General features: G+C 38.4%; 1 pseudogene; it reads left to right on the top strand.

Moving 5' to 3' along the window:
* The first annotated feature begins 16,358 nt into the window (after window positions 1-16,358).
* LOC116104182 lies at window positions 16,359-16,477 on the top strand (annotated as a pseudogene).
* Window positions 16,478-17,030: the final 553 nt, after the last annotated feature.

Here is a 17,030-nt window from a genome sequence, read left to right as displayed (position 1 = left end):
TTAGGAATCCAGGGATATGCTTGGTAACAAAGATAGCACCTCCAACAATTGGTGCTGGTCAGATGATTTTTTTTTTATTAGAATCCACCTAGACCCATACCTGAGAACATGCAGAAAACTCAATGCAAAGTAGAACAAAATCCTGAACTTAAGGTCAGATACACTGAATGTGATAGAAGAGAAAGTGAGAGACTTGACCTCTTTGATAAAGAAAAGACTTACTGAAGAGAGCACCAGTAGCACAGGTAACAGTAACAACACATGAGATCTCACGAAACTAAAGACACTTGTACATGACAGAGGACACTGTCACATGGACTAAGCAGTAGCCTACAGAATGAGAGAGATTTTACCAACTATACTTCTGACAGAAGGTTAATATCCAAAGAACATTTAAAATCTGAAAACCTAGATATCAAGAGAACAAATAACACAATTAAGAAACAAAAAGACCGAACAGATCAAAACTGAAAACTCTCAAAAGAAGAAACTCAACTGGCTGAAAAACATTTAAAGTGACAGCAGATGCTGAAGAGGATGTGGAGAAAGGAACATTCTTCCATTGTTGGTGGGATTGCAAGGTGATACAACTACTCTAGAAATATGTCTAGCATTTCCTCAGAAAACTGGACATAGTATTACCTGAGGACCCAGCTCTACCACTCCTGGGCATATACCCAAAAGATGCTCCATCATATAATAATGACAAATGATCCACTATGTCCACAGCAGCTTTATTTACAATAGGCAGAAGCTGGAAAGCACCCAGATCTCCTTCAACATACAGATAAAAACTGATACAGAAAATGTGGTATAGTTACACAATTTACTCAGATATTAAAAACAATGACTTCATGAAATTCTTAGGCAAATGGATGAAACTAGAAAATATCATCCTGAGTGAAGTAACCCAGTCACAAAAGAACGCACATGGTACGCACTCACTGATAAGGCAATATTAGTCCAAAATCTTGGAATAGCCAAGATACAATTCACAGACCATATGAAGCTCAAGACAAAGGAAGACCACAGTGTGGGTGGTAGGGTCCTTCTTAGAAGGGGAACAAAATACTCAAAGGAGGAAATACAGAGACAAAGTATGGAGCAGAGATTGAAGGAAAGGCCATTCAGAGACTGCCCCACCTGGGGATCCATCCCATCTACAGTCACCAAACCCAAACACTATTGTGGATACAAAAAGTGCTTGCTGACAGGAGCCTGATATAGTAGTCTCCAGAGAGACTCTGCCAGAGCCTGACAAATACAGAGGTGGATTCTGACATCCAGCCATTGGACTGAGCACTAGGTCCCCAATGGAGGAGTTAGAGAAAGGACTGAAGAAGCTGAAGGGTTTTGCAATCCCATAGAAAGAACAACAGTATCATTCAACCGGACAACCCTCCACTCCTGCTCAAGAGCGCCCAGGGACTAAACCACCAAACAAAAAGTAAACATGGAGGAACCCATGGCTCCAGCCACATATGTAGCAGAGGATGGCCTTGGCAGGCATCAATGGGAGAAGAGGCCCTTGGTCTTGTGAAGGCTTAATGTTCCAGTGTAGGGAATGCCAGGGTGGGCAGGTGGGATTGGGTGGGTGGGTGGGAACACCCGCATAGAAGCAGGAGGAGGGGGCATGGGATAGGGGTCTTCTGGAGGAAATGAGGAAAGGGGATAACATTTGAAATGTCAATAAAGAAAATATCCAATTAAAAAAAGAGAGAGAGAAATGTTCAACAACATCGTAGCAATGCAAATCAAAGCTATTTTGAGATTTCATCTTACACCAGTCAGATTGGCCAAGATCAATTATACAAATGACAGCTGAGCATGGCATGAATTTGGAATTAAGGGGAACACTCACCCACTACCAATGGGAATGTAAACTCATAGCCACAGTGGAAATTGGTGTGGCTCTTCCCCAGGAAGCTGTCAGTACAAATACCTTTAGATCCAACTTTACCATTCTTAGGCATATACCCACATAATGTTCTCCTTCAGAGATACTTGCTCAAGCATTTTATTCATAACATCTAGAAATTAGAAACAGACAAGATGTTTACCAATAAATGAGTGAATAAAAATTGTGATACATTTACACATCTGAATATTACTCAGTTGTTAAAAAGAAAAACAAAATTCTCAGAGCAATGGATAAATTAATCACCTTGAGTTAGAAAACCCAGGCCCAGATAGACACATACGTTACATATCTACTTAAATGTGGATGTCATATGTTAAGTTGTTGACATGCAAGCTATAATGTTTAATGTCACAGGTTAGGGATAGAATAAGAGAGTTAAGGAAACAGAGCTCCCTAGAAAGGAGAAATGGCATAGTTATGGATGGAAAGGGTTTGTGGTGCAGTAATAGAAAGATTAAGTGTGTAGGGGGAATGAAGATGGGGCCAAAGGAAGAAATACCAAGTCAGACAGCTAAACCTAAGGGACAGTTGAGGTATCCCGTGGAAACATAGTGTAGTGGGATCGTCCTGAAATATATACTCATATGATGATGTTCTCAATGAAATTGATAAATAATGGAGGAGACTAAGCCCTAACTGGATATTTCTACTCATCAAAGTAAGATTCCAGTCCCAGGAATTTGTTGTTGGTCCAAGTTGCTCAAAGGGAACCCCCCAAACATGTCAAGCTATTGCCAAGGCTGTTGCTGTCCGCACACTGATGGTAAGGCTCGATTGCTAAAGATAGTACTTATACAGCTCCTTGAATAAGAAGGTGGGCGGTTGCCTACCTAGAGCTTTCAAATATATGGACTAGAATTGATGATACTAGAAAGCACTCTATTCAATACTAAAGGAGAAAAGTAAACATGGTCCTAGCTACAATGGCTTTGATCTACAACAATGGCCAGCCTGCAAGATACTGGTGCAAAAGTGGCACAAGCAAAGAGGTAATTGATATGATATAATTTAAGGTCCACTCAGTGATATAGAACCCATTCCTGACAATGCTCAGTGGTCATGAATCTGAGACCAAATGGCCAAACACTACTGCCCTGCTAAAGAACATAGCCATAAAACGACTCCTACTGATACTGTGCTATCTCATGGGCTGGTGTCTTACTTAAGCACCATCAAGGAAGTTTCCTCCTGAAGCTGATGAAAACAAATACAGAGACACAAATCAAGACAATGTACCAAGATGGAAAGGCCTTGGAAAACTCAGGCCTAAATGGGATGTCTCTATTAAATCCCTCCCATCAGGGCCAAAGTAATTCTTCAGAAGAGAAGGTAGAAAGATTTTATGAGCCAGACAAGATGACCAACACCATGGAAACCAGGCCTTCTAAATGCAGCAGGACCAGGACACATGTGAACTCACAGAGACTCTGGTAGCATGCATGAAATCTATATGTGTCTGTGTCAGAGTGGTCCCCAGTGCTTAGAGAAATCGACACAAGGCCCTTTTCTTAATCTTGAAGCTAGTTCCAATTGATAACCACTCACAAATGAAAACTTAGTTCTCTCCAACAGAATCTCAATTCAGATGTAAACTGCTATTGAGGGTAAATGGAATGCCCAGCACTAGACAGCCAACACAAAATTAACTCAGTGGCATATTTGAAAGGTTTTTGTAATAATATTTTGTTGTTGCTTGTGTTTTTAACCTTAAGGAGAAACCATTTACATTTTTCTTTATATTGTGGTTTCCAGTTTTGTGTTTTTTTATGGGATTCCTGTGTGTTTGAACACCTGTCTCTGTGTCTACATGTATTCCTAGTGATCTTTCCTAGACTCTGCTCTTTTTCTTTTGATTATCTATTTATTTTGACCTACTACAGTTTGTTTATTTTATTTTATCTTGTTTTTATTTTATAATGATTATTTAGATGCCAGTTAGTCTCCCAAGGAGAGACAGAAAGGGTCTGGATTTGGATGGGAGAGGTAGGGAGGATCTCAGAGGAATATTGGAAGGGAAAACCATAATCATAGAATATTGCTTGGCAACTTCTATTTTCAATAAGAGAAATAAATTTAATAAGAGGCCATATTTATAGAGTCAGAGTCTAATACGACACTGGTTACCATGAGGAAGGAATTGAGATGACATCAGAGAGCCTGTGGTTGAAACATGGGAGGTAGCTGGTCATTCATGTGCTCCCCATGGAGTTTCCCTTCCGTACCTACTGGACCTGCTAACCCACTGTGAATTGTATTTTGTCTATTGATCTTTATTAAGAGACAGATTGATTTTCAAATGTTGTCCTTTGCTGTCGGGTTTTAATATTTTTTGGAAAATGATAATATTCTGATATGTTAAACCATACCAGCTTACAAAGAAAAGAAAGGGTTTATCAGATTCTTAAATTTCAAGATACAGGGTCATTTTTTAAAATGGTTGGACATGAAAGCTGTTGGGAGATTTGATACTCAGAATCCTGCTACTCACACTCTAAGGCTTAACCTATTAGCTATAGCCAACCATAAGCAAAGGGCCAAAACTCTCTTTATGAAAACTTCAATAAATTTTCCCTGTCAGAGGGTATCTTGAGAACCAAGACAAACTTGGAGTGGTATTAGTTTTCCCATCATGATGGTCAAAGGATGCCACAGATGACATTTGTTTCTAATGATAAATCAAGTGGCATGGTGTGGAAGACATACTGGGTAGAGTACATGTGACTGACATAGCATCCATTTAACAGCAACAGTGGAGTTGGTAAACACTCAGATAATATCTGAAACATAATTTTACACAAATCAAGTGCCCCACAGCTAAATCACACACGTGTGGCTCTTTCATGGTACACAAAATAGCTACTCTCTCTTAATTTCCTTAAGGCAATTATATTTTTATGAAAATAATTTGGAAAGAACTATTATTTTTTTATATTTTTAAGCATGGAGGAAGCTAAAACTTAAAAGCAAAATGTGTTTAAGACCAAAAGTAATATAGAAGGCAGTGAAAATCTTTTAGCTAATTGCATGGAATCAAAGCCATGAAAATGCAGGCTGGCACTTAACAAATATGTTTTAAGTCATGTAAATCATGCTAAATCTTGCAATTAAAAAATGTATGGTGGCACATGCCTTTAATTCCAACACTTGGGAGACAGAGGCAGATGGTTTTCTGAATTCAAGGCTAGCAGAGTCTACAGAGTGAGTTCTAGGACAGTCAGGATTACACAGAGAAACCCTGTCTCGAAAAACAAACAAAAAAATGCATCCTCTCTCTCTGTCTCTCTGTCTCTCTCTCTGTCTGTCTCTGTCTCTGTCTCTCTCTCTGTCTGTCTCTCTCTCTGTCTGTCTCTCTCTGTCTTTCTCTCTGTCTCTCTGTCTGTCTCTCTCTGTCTTTCTCTGTCTCTCCTCTATACACACACACACACACACACATACACACACACACACACACACACACACACACACACACACTCACTCACTCACAGAGACAGAGACAGAAAGAGACAGAGAGAGACAGAGAGGCACACATGGAATTTTCTGTTACAGAAGTTTACTTTCTCTTGATTTTTAAGCAACTATTTCTGTAACTCTTAATGTGTTCTCCTTTATTACATGTACAAATAGCTGCAGAGGTCAAGGTCTTTGTGATATAAATCATGTTCTTGCCTGATGCATATTTCTGTTAGGAACATTAGTCTGAAATAGTTGAATAGTAAGTATTATGGAACTAATCTTGTGCCTCATTTCTGTTGGCTGGAAAATTGGTCCCTCATCCATTGAAACTTATTTTCTAGGATAATTTTTTTCCAGTCCTGCTGTAGGGCTTTTAAGATTATTTGAAGAAGCCACCTACTACTCCACTAATCATGAGATATGAAAAGTTGAAGTTGTAACATTTTTCTTGTCTGAGTTCCTGGTCACTTTTAATGTAAACCTTTGGGTTATATTTTATTTCTAAAGTAAACTCCATAGCAACTTTCAAGAACTTCTGAGATCCATTCAGATTTAGGGTAGAGAAAGATCTTTATCACAGCTAGGCTTCTGAGATAGTCTCCTTCAAAATGAAGGACAGTGATTTGAAAATACAGGCCCTGAACTTCAGCTGACTATTAGGCACTTAGCTATCATCTAGGCCTATAGCAACAAAGAAGCTTATCATTTTCTGTATTACACAGATCCCCGTCTGCTGGAAGAAAATGACCTTTTTTCTAAGCTATCTCCCTCTGCTGACCTCCTGATGAGCCAGACAGGAGGTACCAGGCTCTACACTGCATTCTTTATTTTGATAGTAAATGTCTATTATTTCTTCTGTCTCACTCAATTTGAATATGTATTGCTAATAGGTCTACTGTCAATGCTATTATGTTGAACTTTAAAGTGCTTTCTAATAACATTGTCCATGAATTTGATTTGAGTCCTTGCTGCATTAAATACTTTATTGGTAGAGGGAGGGTATATATGCTTCCATGTATATGTCCACTGCTCCTTGTGTATTGGAGGTGTCACTGTGGTCAGTTGATATGAATGAGCTAAGACTAAGGGATAGGATGTTCTTAACTGAATAAATGGTGAGTAGCAGTGTTGGAACCCTACTCTGACATGCATTCTCCATTTGTTTCTGCTCTCTCCTTTCCATTGCTGTATCTCTCATGGATTGGGCTCCAGATCTGTGTCTAGGAGCATAAAGGAAAGGAGGAAATGATAGCTCTAGAGGCAAAGACAATGAGGTTGGAATCAGCTGGGGTCCTAAACTACTACCACTATCCTGGCCACCTGGAGCATCACCATGTTTACTATACACAACAAAGAATGGCTGAGATAGTCTCAGTGGGAGGTCTCTGTAGGTGAACAACCTCAAACTGTAAAAATCCAGAGAGTAGAAGCTGATGTTTCTAGATTTTGCACACACTGATCATAATGTTCATAAACATGCATACTCCAGCTCCCAAGGAAAGCCTTGCCATCCCTTGTTAGCCTAGCCCACATGAGTTGAGAGGGTAGATATGGCAGGAGTGGATGAGTGAATAGAACCAAAATTCATTATAGGGAAGTCTCAAAGAATTAATCCAAATATTATTTTAAACATTCTATTGGGAAACTAAAATATTGTATCTTATGGGCAAATCTGCATCACCTTGGAAGTTTCAGTGTAATGGGAGATAGGACCATCACCAAACAGTCTCATTATAATAAATATCTACTAATGTCCACCTTTTACCATGGGCATAATGTCCTCATAAGAAGATACCCTCAAGAACTGCACACATGTTGAAAAAGCTATATAAGCAAGAAATTAGAGCATGAATGAATGAAAAGCAAAGTGAGACAACAGAAAACCCAGACTCACAGAAGCCTCTTGATTAGACTCCAGAATCATGAGCGAATAAGTAGAGAGAGGGTAGAAGAAAGCCGATGATAAGAAAAGAGTTCTTGTTCATCGGAATGTTTTTGGTAAGGCAGATGCTTTAAAAACACAAGAAGAAAAGAGAAGTGGACAAAGTAGGGCAGATGCAGTGTCTCAGAGGGGAACAGAGAATCTACACAGTGAACAATACCAATACAACGCCTTCGTAGTCAACATCACTGTTCTGATGTTCTCTGACTCATTCACGGAGCCAAATTTTTTTGTCTAATTTAAACTCTGGATGTGGCATTCAGAGTTTCCTCTTCCCTTCCTCAAGCAATGTCCAAGAGATTGCCATACTCTAGATAGTTGACTCAATTCTCGCTCAACTAATCATGTGAAGGAACCCATCCATGTCTGGCTCCCAAAATTTGAATTAATGTATATCTACTCCACCTGTGCTGGAATGTGTAACTATTTGAATCTCCTGTCTACTGTTCAGGAGGATACTACCACATAGGAGATATTTCTCTTCTATCTGGGTAAAAGTAATTGGAATTCTTGGTCCCCATTTGTAAGTTCCTATGAGACTTCTAGCTTTTTTCCTGGTCTACATAGTAAAATCCATGGTATGAGTAGCTGAACACTAAACTTCTATTACAGATTGAGTAGAAGGAAAGTCACATCTATTACCTAGCATTCCAAAAATGTGCATTTAGGAGTCACCTCACAGGTCAGTCCTAGTCAAACCAATTTTGAAGATTCAATTCTATTCATTGACAAAAACTAGTTAAATTCAGTTTTCTGGTGCTTTTCATTATATGCTCTAGTGAATTAATTCTCCCACCTCATCTTACACACAAAGATGTAGCTATTAAAACACTGCATTGGATACATAAGGAACCACATACCTTCCATTTTCCTAAGTTCCTTTTATTTTCACTACAAAATTTGGACAAAAGTAGCTGCTTCTTAGGATGGCTCTAAAAACTATGTGAACCAATGGCTCACATTATATACAAATCCACAAATACATGATGATGCTTCAGCAGCTATCCTTTATGGCCTCTTGGGAGAATAACCAAACACTCTATAACTGTGATACTGAAAATCTGTGCCCTATGTTGGGGGAAATCCTTAGAATTTACAGGGTAGTTAGAGCTGCTATGAAGTAGAACGTCTTGTCCCTTTTGGATCATGAAGAAACATTCTACTTCTTGTCCCATACTGTATTCTTGTCTGTAACTAAGTGCAGCAATATTCTTTTATTCACTATTTAAGTTACTTATTGGGTATCTGCGACAATACTTTCTTTAACGTGGTGAAGACTCGTTCATGGTATCATCTTTTCAGTGGCAGTTGTAGACACACACACACATACACACTATGCATAGAAATATTTTGAGTACATAAAATGCAACCTCAAGGAAATCCCACTTTTTCCCAGAAGAACTTTCTCCTCACTTCCTTTCTCTGGGGACACTTAGTGAATAATGTGTTGAGCATTCAGGAGTAATTGAAAATAATGGCAGTGTCAACCTTAGGACAAGTAATAAATCTTAGTTTATTTATGACTTACAAGTTTTATTAATGTTTGATCAAAAGAATGCCTCTGACTTATAACTAAAATATGCTAACGCAATTCTTTGGCTCCACAAATGGAGAAAAGTTTGTAAAATATCTTCAATAATTTCTACCCAGGAGGCACAAAACAACCTCCATAAGAAGCAGACAAATCATATATTATTCAATAGCATGTGGGTTTTCTGTTGTTTTATGTAGTACTTCTATTAATTTCAGTATTCATATGTCCTGGATGCCAGCTACCGGAGTAGCTGGCTTTTCCTACCTCAGGAAATTAAGTAAACACATAAGCCTATTAATTCACAAAATATAATCAATAGACAAATGACATTCTTGATGAAGTACAGAGTGAGCACAAAAAATGTGGGGCTTGAATATGTCACTTTTTGGGAAAAAAAAAACAGGGCTTCAGTTGTCAAGATTTCTTTTTGATTGCATTGCTGTGAGACTCACTTAGACATTTGCCTTAAAGTGACACTGGTGACATCTGTAAACATACAAGACTGAGATTAACCCTCCCAAAGTACCAGCATTGCAAAGCATTCAAATTCTTGGGCAGTGATCAGATTTATAACATCGCTTGTACTAAGAGAGCAAAGAACATTTCTCATGTTTGGATGTCAAGATCTCATCAGAGAGATCATTAGATAGCCTCATGGGTGTCCTGAATCTGTATGTAGTTGCCTGATTAACAGGAGAAATAAAAATATCCACATATATTCAAAGACCAGGGTTTGATCTCTATGAATCACAATATTCCTCCAAGATGAAAGAATTAGGTACAGTTGACCTGCTACAAAATTAACAAGCTTGAAAATGCAGGAGATAAAAGAAAATAGTTCTCAAATGTCTGAGTACAGAGCCAACCTTGTAGATTGTTATTAATAAAAATTCCTAGGATCCATTCCCTAGAACTTTTTTCTCAGAATTTCTCAGTTATGGTAGCATAGAAATGCAGGCTTCTAATTATTCATTTTTATGCCAATGATTTCTCCCAATGGATCAGATGAACACAACTGAAAATCTGCATATTGTCTATGAGGACTCTTAGGTAGTGTCCATCAAGGGAAGTTACCCTGAATTTTAGATAAAACCTTTTTTACTTTTGCCTTTTTTATTAAATATTTTATTTGTTTATAATGTTGACTTGTTGTTTATAATGTTTATTTGTTTATAAATGTTGACCCTCTTCCAGGTCTCCCCTCCACGAGCCTCCAACCCCTCACCCTCCCCTTTGCCTCTATGTGGGTCCTTCCCCCACCTCCCACTCATGTCTCACCCCTCTAGCATCCATCTTCTCTGGGGCATCAAGCCTCCATAGAACCAAATATCTCCCCTCTCATTGAATCCAGATAAGGCAGCCCTATACTACATATTTAGCTGGATCCATTGACCAGCCCATTTATACTTTTTGGTTGGTGGTTTAGTCCCTGAAAACTCTGAGTAGTCCCGTTATTTGATACTGTTTCTCTTCCTATGGGGTTGCAGTCCCCTTCAGCTCCTTCAGTCCTTCCCCTAACTCTTCCACTGGGCTCCTGGACTCAGTCCAATGGTTTCCTGTGAATAACTGCATCTTACTTAGTCAGGTGCTGGAAGAGGTTCTGAGAAGACAGCCATACCAGGTGCCTATCTCCAAGCAGATCTTGGCATCAGCAATAATGTCAGAGTTTCATGTCTGTGGATGGAATGGATCCCACAGTGTGGTGGTCTCTGGATGGCCTTTCCTTCAGACTCTGCTCCATTTTTTGTCCCTGCATTTCCTTTAGACAGGAAAAAATCTGGGTTAAAATTTTTGAGATGGGTGGGAGGCCCCATCCCTCAACTGGGGGCCATGCCATGTCTGAAAGAAATCCAGAGACAAAAATGGAGAAGAGCCTGAAGGACAGGCCAACCAGTGTCAGTTGCAACATGGGATCCATCCTTGACACTATTACTGATGCTATGTTGTGCTTGCAGACAGGTGCCTAACATGGTAGTCCTCTGAAAGGTTCTACCAGCAGCTGACTGAGACAGATACAAGTACTTACAGCTAATGATTGGACTGAGATTCAGGGACCCCTGTGGGAGAGTTAGGGGAAGGATCAAAGGAACTGAAGGGGAATGGCATCCACATAGGAAGATCAAGAATATCAACTAATCTGGACCCCCCATGAACTCTAAGAGATTAAGCCACCTTCATAATTTTTGATCCAAAGTTGTTCTTGTCTGAAAGAAATCCAAAGAGCACACATGGGCTAGTAGATCCCTGGCACATATGTATCAGAGGACTGGCTCATCTGGCCTCAGTGGAGGAGGATGAGCCTATAGTCCTGTAGAGCTATGATGTGTCACTGAAACTCTTGGGGGGGACCTGGAGAAGAGCAACATTTAGGATGCAAATAAATAAATAAAATAGAATTAAAATAGGAATAAAATTAACACTGAAACACCCAAAAGTTGTTTTGTGTTCATAGAGATAGAATGTTGTATTTTTAAGGCATCATGTGTTAGTTTTTAATCCCATGTCATAATTACACAATCAATAGACTTTATTCAGCATATTTTCAGAATTGCTAGAATAAAGATTATTTAACTTTAAGTTTAAGAGCTCTAATGATATCCACCCCCCAAAGATTCCCCATTTGGGAAGCACTGGGCTGAGTTGTCCTTGTAGGAAGTTTCAGCACACTGCTGTGGATGAATGCAGTAGAAGAGGAGCAGGCACAAAGAGGCAGTTCAAGTTTTCTAAAAAGAGAAATTTGCTACCCCAACTGAATGTAACTGTCAACTGACTGTGTTCCTAACTCAAATTCATAAACAGGGATGTCAATTCCACTGCCCTCTTCTTGCACTGTAATAAAAGTAGAAGCAACAACATATCACCTTTAAAACATACCACCCTCAAGAGAATATAAAAATTACTGAACCTCACCTGATAAAATTTTAATAAAGGAAACATTAGCAAAACAAAACAAAAAGTTTAGGATTTTTTAAAAGCCTAAAGATAAGTGATATTTAATTTGACAGTGGCTTGTGTTGCACAGAAACTAGAATGTTGGAAGATGAGAGAAGCAGTGGGTTTGTCACGATATTAGACATGTAAAAATAGTGTTTGTCCTAGTTTTTACATGAGTGTGTTTCTTCTGCTAATTCACAGGTTACCAGGTTAGTGGAAAGCTCCAGAAATAACAGGAACCATCTGGATGGATGAAATACAAATGTAACTTTCTCAACAATGCACAAAATGTATAAATGCCTTTGAGCCTTTCTCTCTCCCTTCTGTCTTTCTTGTTTTGAGAATACTGGTAATGTTCTGGATCACTTGATCCCTTGATTTAGACCTGAGGTAAGGAAAAATATTATGATGGAAAATACTACTGGAAAAAGTTCTTCTAGTGATGATGGCTGAGCATAGAGAGACAGTAGAGGACTAGAAGCAAGATGTTCCTCAAATGCGTCCTTTGAAGGAATTGTTTTCTCCATTAAGGCTCCATGTCCTGCAGGACCAAATGTGTTCCAATTGTCACTGTCAATTGAGTACCAAGCCTTTGGTGTCTATTAGGACACACTGTGTTTTAAAACATAATGTATAGACATTAATTTATCTTTCTCTGTTTAATAATGTTACTAAGAATATTAGACACAGATTACAGACTCTCAGAATATTGTCTTCCATGAAATTCTTGCTAAGGTATTTTTCTCAGTATTGAGTATCTTATAAGTCTATTTAAAATTCATTTATAGGTGTAATTTCTTTATTCTAATGGCAAACTTTTGGCTATATGTGTGTCCTATTAATGTATATTTCTTAGTTATGTCTTATACTTTTACATTTATGGTTGGTTGTATTTTGAACAGAAATGTTAATTTTATTGAAATATGTTTTATACCTTCATTTTTATTATAAGAATGTAAATTTACACCTTATAACAATGCTGAAACAAGATAAAAATTAATTTTATCTACATAATTGATTGATTCATATTTTTACATATTGATCAATTTTACTCTTACATTTATGTGTATTTTAAAACTATCCTTTCTCACAATGAATTCCAAGGCATCTTTATTATAAGTCACAGGACCATTTATGTTGGCTTCTTCAGTTTCTGAAACCAGGTTTATGCTCATTTCTTTCTTCAAGTCCTTTAACTTAGCATTGTATCCATTTCGTAATTACTGAATATTTAAAATATTTTTTAGCCTCTAATGGGGAAGTGCTTTGCCAAGATGGCCTAGGTTATCAGAGTTGGTCTCCCTCGTCATTTTGAATTTATTTACTTTTAATCAGGTGAGAAAAAAAAAGAGGCTGGTTGAAATATTGTGACATATCATATTAAATAAATAATCCCTTATTTCTTCTGAGCACAGAGCTCCAATACACAATACTAGAATCCTGTGCATCTCTGTGCCATTGTACTTTCCTGCTGCAATGTTCTCTCTTCGCCTTACATGTCTTGTTTTTAAAATAAAACATTTAGTTATTTAATTGAAAAATATCAAAGTAGAATTGCATCACTTTACCCTCCCTTTCTTCTCTTCAGCTCTCCACACTACCTTCCTTCAAGCCCCTCACATCTCTACCCTGCTCAGGTTGATAGCATCTTCTTCGATTTTTATAGTTACACACACACACACACAGACACACACACACACACACACACACACACACATGCACACATGCATATGTACAAATATGTATAATTAAACCAGATCCTTAATTTTTAAATTCACATGTTTGGTTCTCTTGATATTATAACTTCATCTTGTTGTTGTCTCATAAAATATAAAAGCACAATGGAGTCTCAGCTCTAGTCCTTCAGTCAAGGACCTTGAGAAGATATCGTACACAATATCTTTTCAGAGAAGAACAAGTCAGGCTGACTTCAGATGACCTCTTCTGTTCTGGAGTATTCATCGATTTGTTTCTCATTCTTTAGGTAATATTCTCCTTTAAAAAAAAAAAACATTACTTGTAAAATTAATTCAGTTTCTTTTGGTTTTGATGAAGTATAATGTCTGCAGTACTTGCGTAGAAGCAGAAGGCAAATCCTTGCATCTTACACTTTGATGCTTCATGCTCATGCTCCCTTTGCTTCTATATTTTTCATAGATAATCAAGTGTTGTGAAAATAAACAGCCCATCCCACCTCACAGGTAAATAGCTCTCATTAACCTCAGTGATCCAACACATACACCAAAGCAGACATGACATTTAAAGGGCCTTTATTGAGAGATTCCAGCCAGAAGGTGAATGGGAGAAAGGAAGAGGTGAGTGGGCTGTGTGAGATTGAATAAAATTCACAAGTTAATCATATAAAACTTTCAAAATATTAAAAGTGTATGTGTCCTGACTAGTTTTATGTCAACTTGTCAAAAAGCTAGTATTTTTAGAATGGAAAGAACCTCAATTGAGTAAACACCTCTATTAGATCTGGCTATAAGACATTTTTTAAATTAATGATTTATGTAGGAAGGCCTAGCCCATTGTGGGTGGTGCCATCTCTGGGCTGGTAGCTCTAGAAAAGATCGGGCTGAACAACCCAAAATGGTCAAGTCCACAGCAGCACCACACCATACCCTGAGCAGTAGCACCACGCCATACCCTGAGCAGCAGCACCACGCCGTACCCTGAGCAGCAGCACCACGCCGTACCCTGAGCAGCAGCACCACGCTGTACCCTGAGCAGCAGCACCACGCCATACCCTGAGCAGCAGCACCACACCGTACCCTGAGCAGCAGCACCACGCCGTACCCTGAGCAGCAGCACCACGCCATACCCTGAGCAGCTAGCTACTGTCTCCATGTTTTTGTCCAGTTTGAGTTCTTGTCTGGATTTCCTTCCTAGATGAACAGTGATGTCAAGGTGCAAGCTGAATAAACCCTTTCCTCCCAACTTGATTTTTGTTATGGTGTTACATCACAGCAATAATAGCTATAACTTACCCAATTCATTTTCCTAGATTACATCAATCTTCTGAGACCAATATTACCATAGCAAACAACTCTTTAATATTTGTCTTGTTACAAATTAATTCAAAGTTTAAAAGAAAACACTTATTATTCCTAGGTCACAGATGCTCATGTTTAGCTTTATGAATGTCAACACTATCAAGTTGTATAGTTTTTCTAGTTACTGTATAAATTCAATAGTACCTTCTGCCTTTTCTTTGTCTGTCTTTGTCTCTTATCTAAAAGAGTAGCATCCCGTACCCTCAAGAAAGTACTGATCATTCCAAAACATGGGTCCATGTACTTTTTATATACAACTTAGTCTAGTGTCTGGCAGAATCTTGCCATAGCTCGCTGCACTGGGAGCCATATAACCTTACCTCAACCTCCATTTTCCTTCTTTAATTCTAATTCAGGGGAAATAAAATGCTATTCCAATAATCTTTAAATCAAGCATATTTAACTAACATTTTTTTCAAGAATACCCACAGTTTATATTAGATTAATTAAAAAGTTTATCTAGATTGGCCATAATGGTATCCCTAATTTTTAAAAAATTCATTCTTCCTCACATTTAGTTTGAGTAGTCTAGCTTTAAATTTCTCAACTTGCTCCATTCCACTTCTTCCCACTTCAACGGCTTCTGGCTATGTTATTGGCCTTTCCTAAATAATTTCTTCCAATTTATATCACTTGACTAATTATTACTTACCTATACGTTTTAAACTTCCATGTGGGCATTTCCCCATTGGAAGACTCACTCATTATTCTCAATTCTAAATATACCTCATTGATCTAAACTATATGCCTCCCAGTCTTCCTACTATAGAATTAAGAAGTAGTAATTTTGATTTTTTTATTGTTATCCCTTTCCCAGAATGCCCCCTTCCCTATCCTTACCCCTGCTTCTATGAGGATGCTCCCCCTCCCCCCACCCACTGCCACCTCACCTCCCTGGCATCCTCCTACACTGGGGAATCAAGCCTTCACAGTACCAAGGGTTTCTCCTATGGATACCATCCTCTGCTACATATACAGCTGAAGCCATGTGTCCCTCCATGTCTACTCTTTGGTTGGTGGTTGTCTTAGTCAGGGTTTCTATTCCTGCACAAACATCATGACCAAGAAGCAAGTTGGGGAGGAAAGGGTTTATTGAGCTTACACTTCTACATTGCTGTTATCACCAGAGGAAGTCAGGACTGGAACTCAAGCAGGTCAGGAAGCAGGAGCTGATGCAGAGGCCATGGAGGGATGTTCCTTACTGGCTTGCTTCCCCTGGCTTGCTCAGCCTGCTCTCTTATAGAACCCAAGACTTCCAGCCCAGGGATGGCACCACCCACAAGGGGCCCTCCACCCTTGATCACTAATTGAGAAAATGCCCCACAGCTGGATCTAATGGAGGCGTTTCCCCAACTGAAGCTCTCTTCTCTGCGATAACTCCAGCCTGTGTCAAGTTGATACACAAAATCAGCCAGTACAGTGGTTTAGTCCCTGGGAGCTCTGGGTGTGGTCTGGTTGGTTGATATTGTTGTTGCAACCTAGTCTGAGAAAATCCATGTCTTAGAATAGTTTAATTCCATCTATGGCCATACCACCTTGAACGCGCCCGATCTTGTCTGATATCGGAAGCTAAGCAGGGTCGGGCCTGGTTAGCACTTGGATGGGAGACCACCTTGGAATACCGGGTGCTGTAGGCTTAAAAAAAAAAAAAGAATAATTTAATTCCTATACACTCATCACATAGTTTCAGAAAGTTTCCAGGTTTGGAAAAAATTTATATTCTCTATATCTCTATGCATATTTCATTCATTTGGATTATTTTAAGACATTTTAATATGAATCTTTAAAAGATGAGAATATTTCTTTTTAAATGATTATTTTAATACCTATATTTATGATATTTTCATATTTTATCATTTTACATTCCTATAAAATGCTTATTGCTTGTTTCCACTTGCATTTCCATGCTCTCATAAAATGAATATTTTTTATATATTGCTAATAATTAATGTCACTCTTAAATACCCATTTAGTCAATTATCTTTCTTGTCATTTGCCTATTGAAGAATTCCAACCTAATTGCACTTGTTCATTTTAAAGTTCATTTGATTATACTTTTACTGTACAATTTTGACATTTCACATAGTGCTCTTTCATCATGCATTCTAAGATGCTGCATGGCCAACCATTCCTTATAACATCCTGGACTTAACTGATTTTTTTTTCATGTAATATGACTATGAAATTTGT

The sequence above is a fragment of the Mastomys coucha genome, unplaced genomic scaffold (genome assembly GCF_008632895.1).
Source record: "Mastomys coucha isolate ucsf_1 unplaced genomic scaffold, UCSF_Mcou_1 pScaffold21, whole genome shotgun sequence".
NCBI lineage: Eukaryota > Metazoa > Chordata > Mammalia > Rodentia > Muridae > Mastomys > Mastomys coucha.
This window is presented reverse-complemented; position numbering and strand designations above follow the sequence as displayed.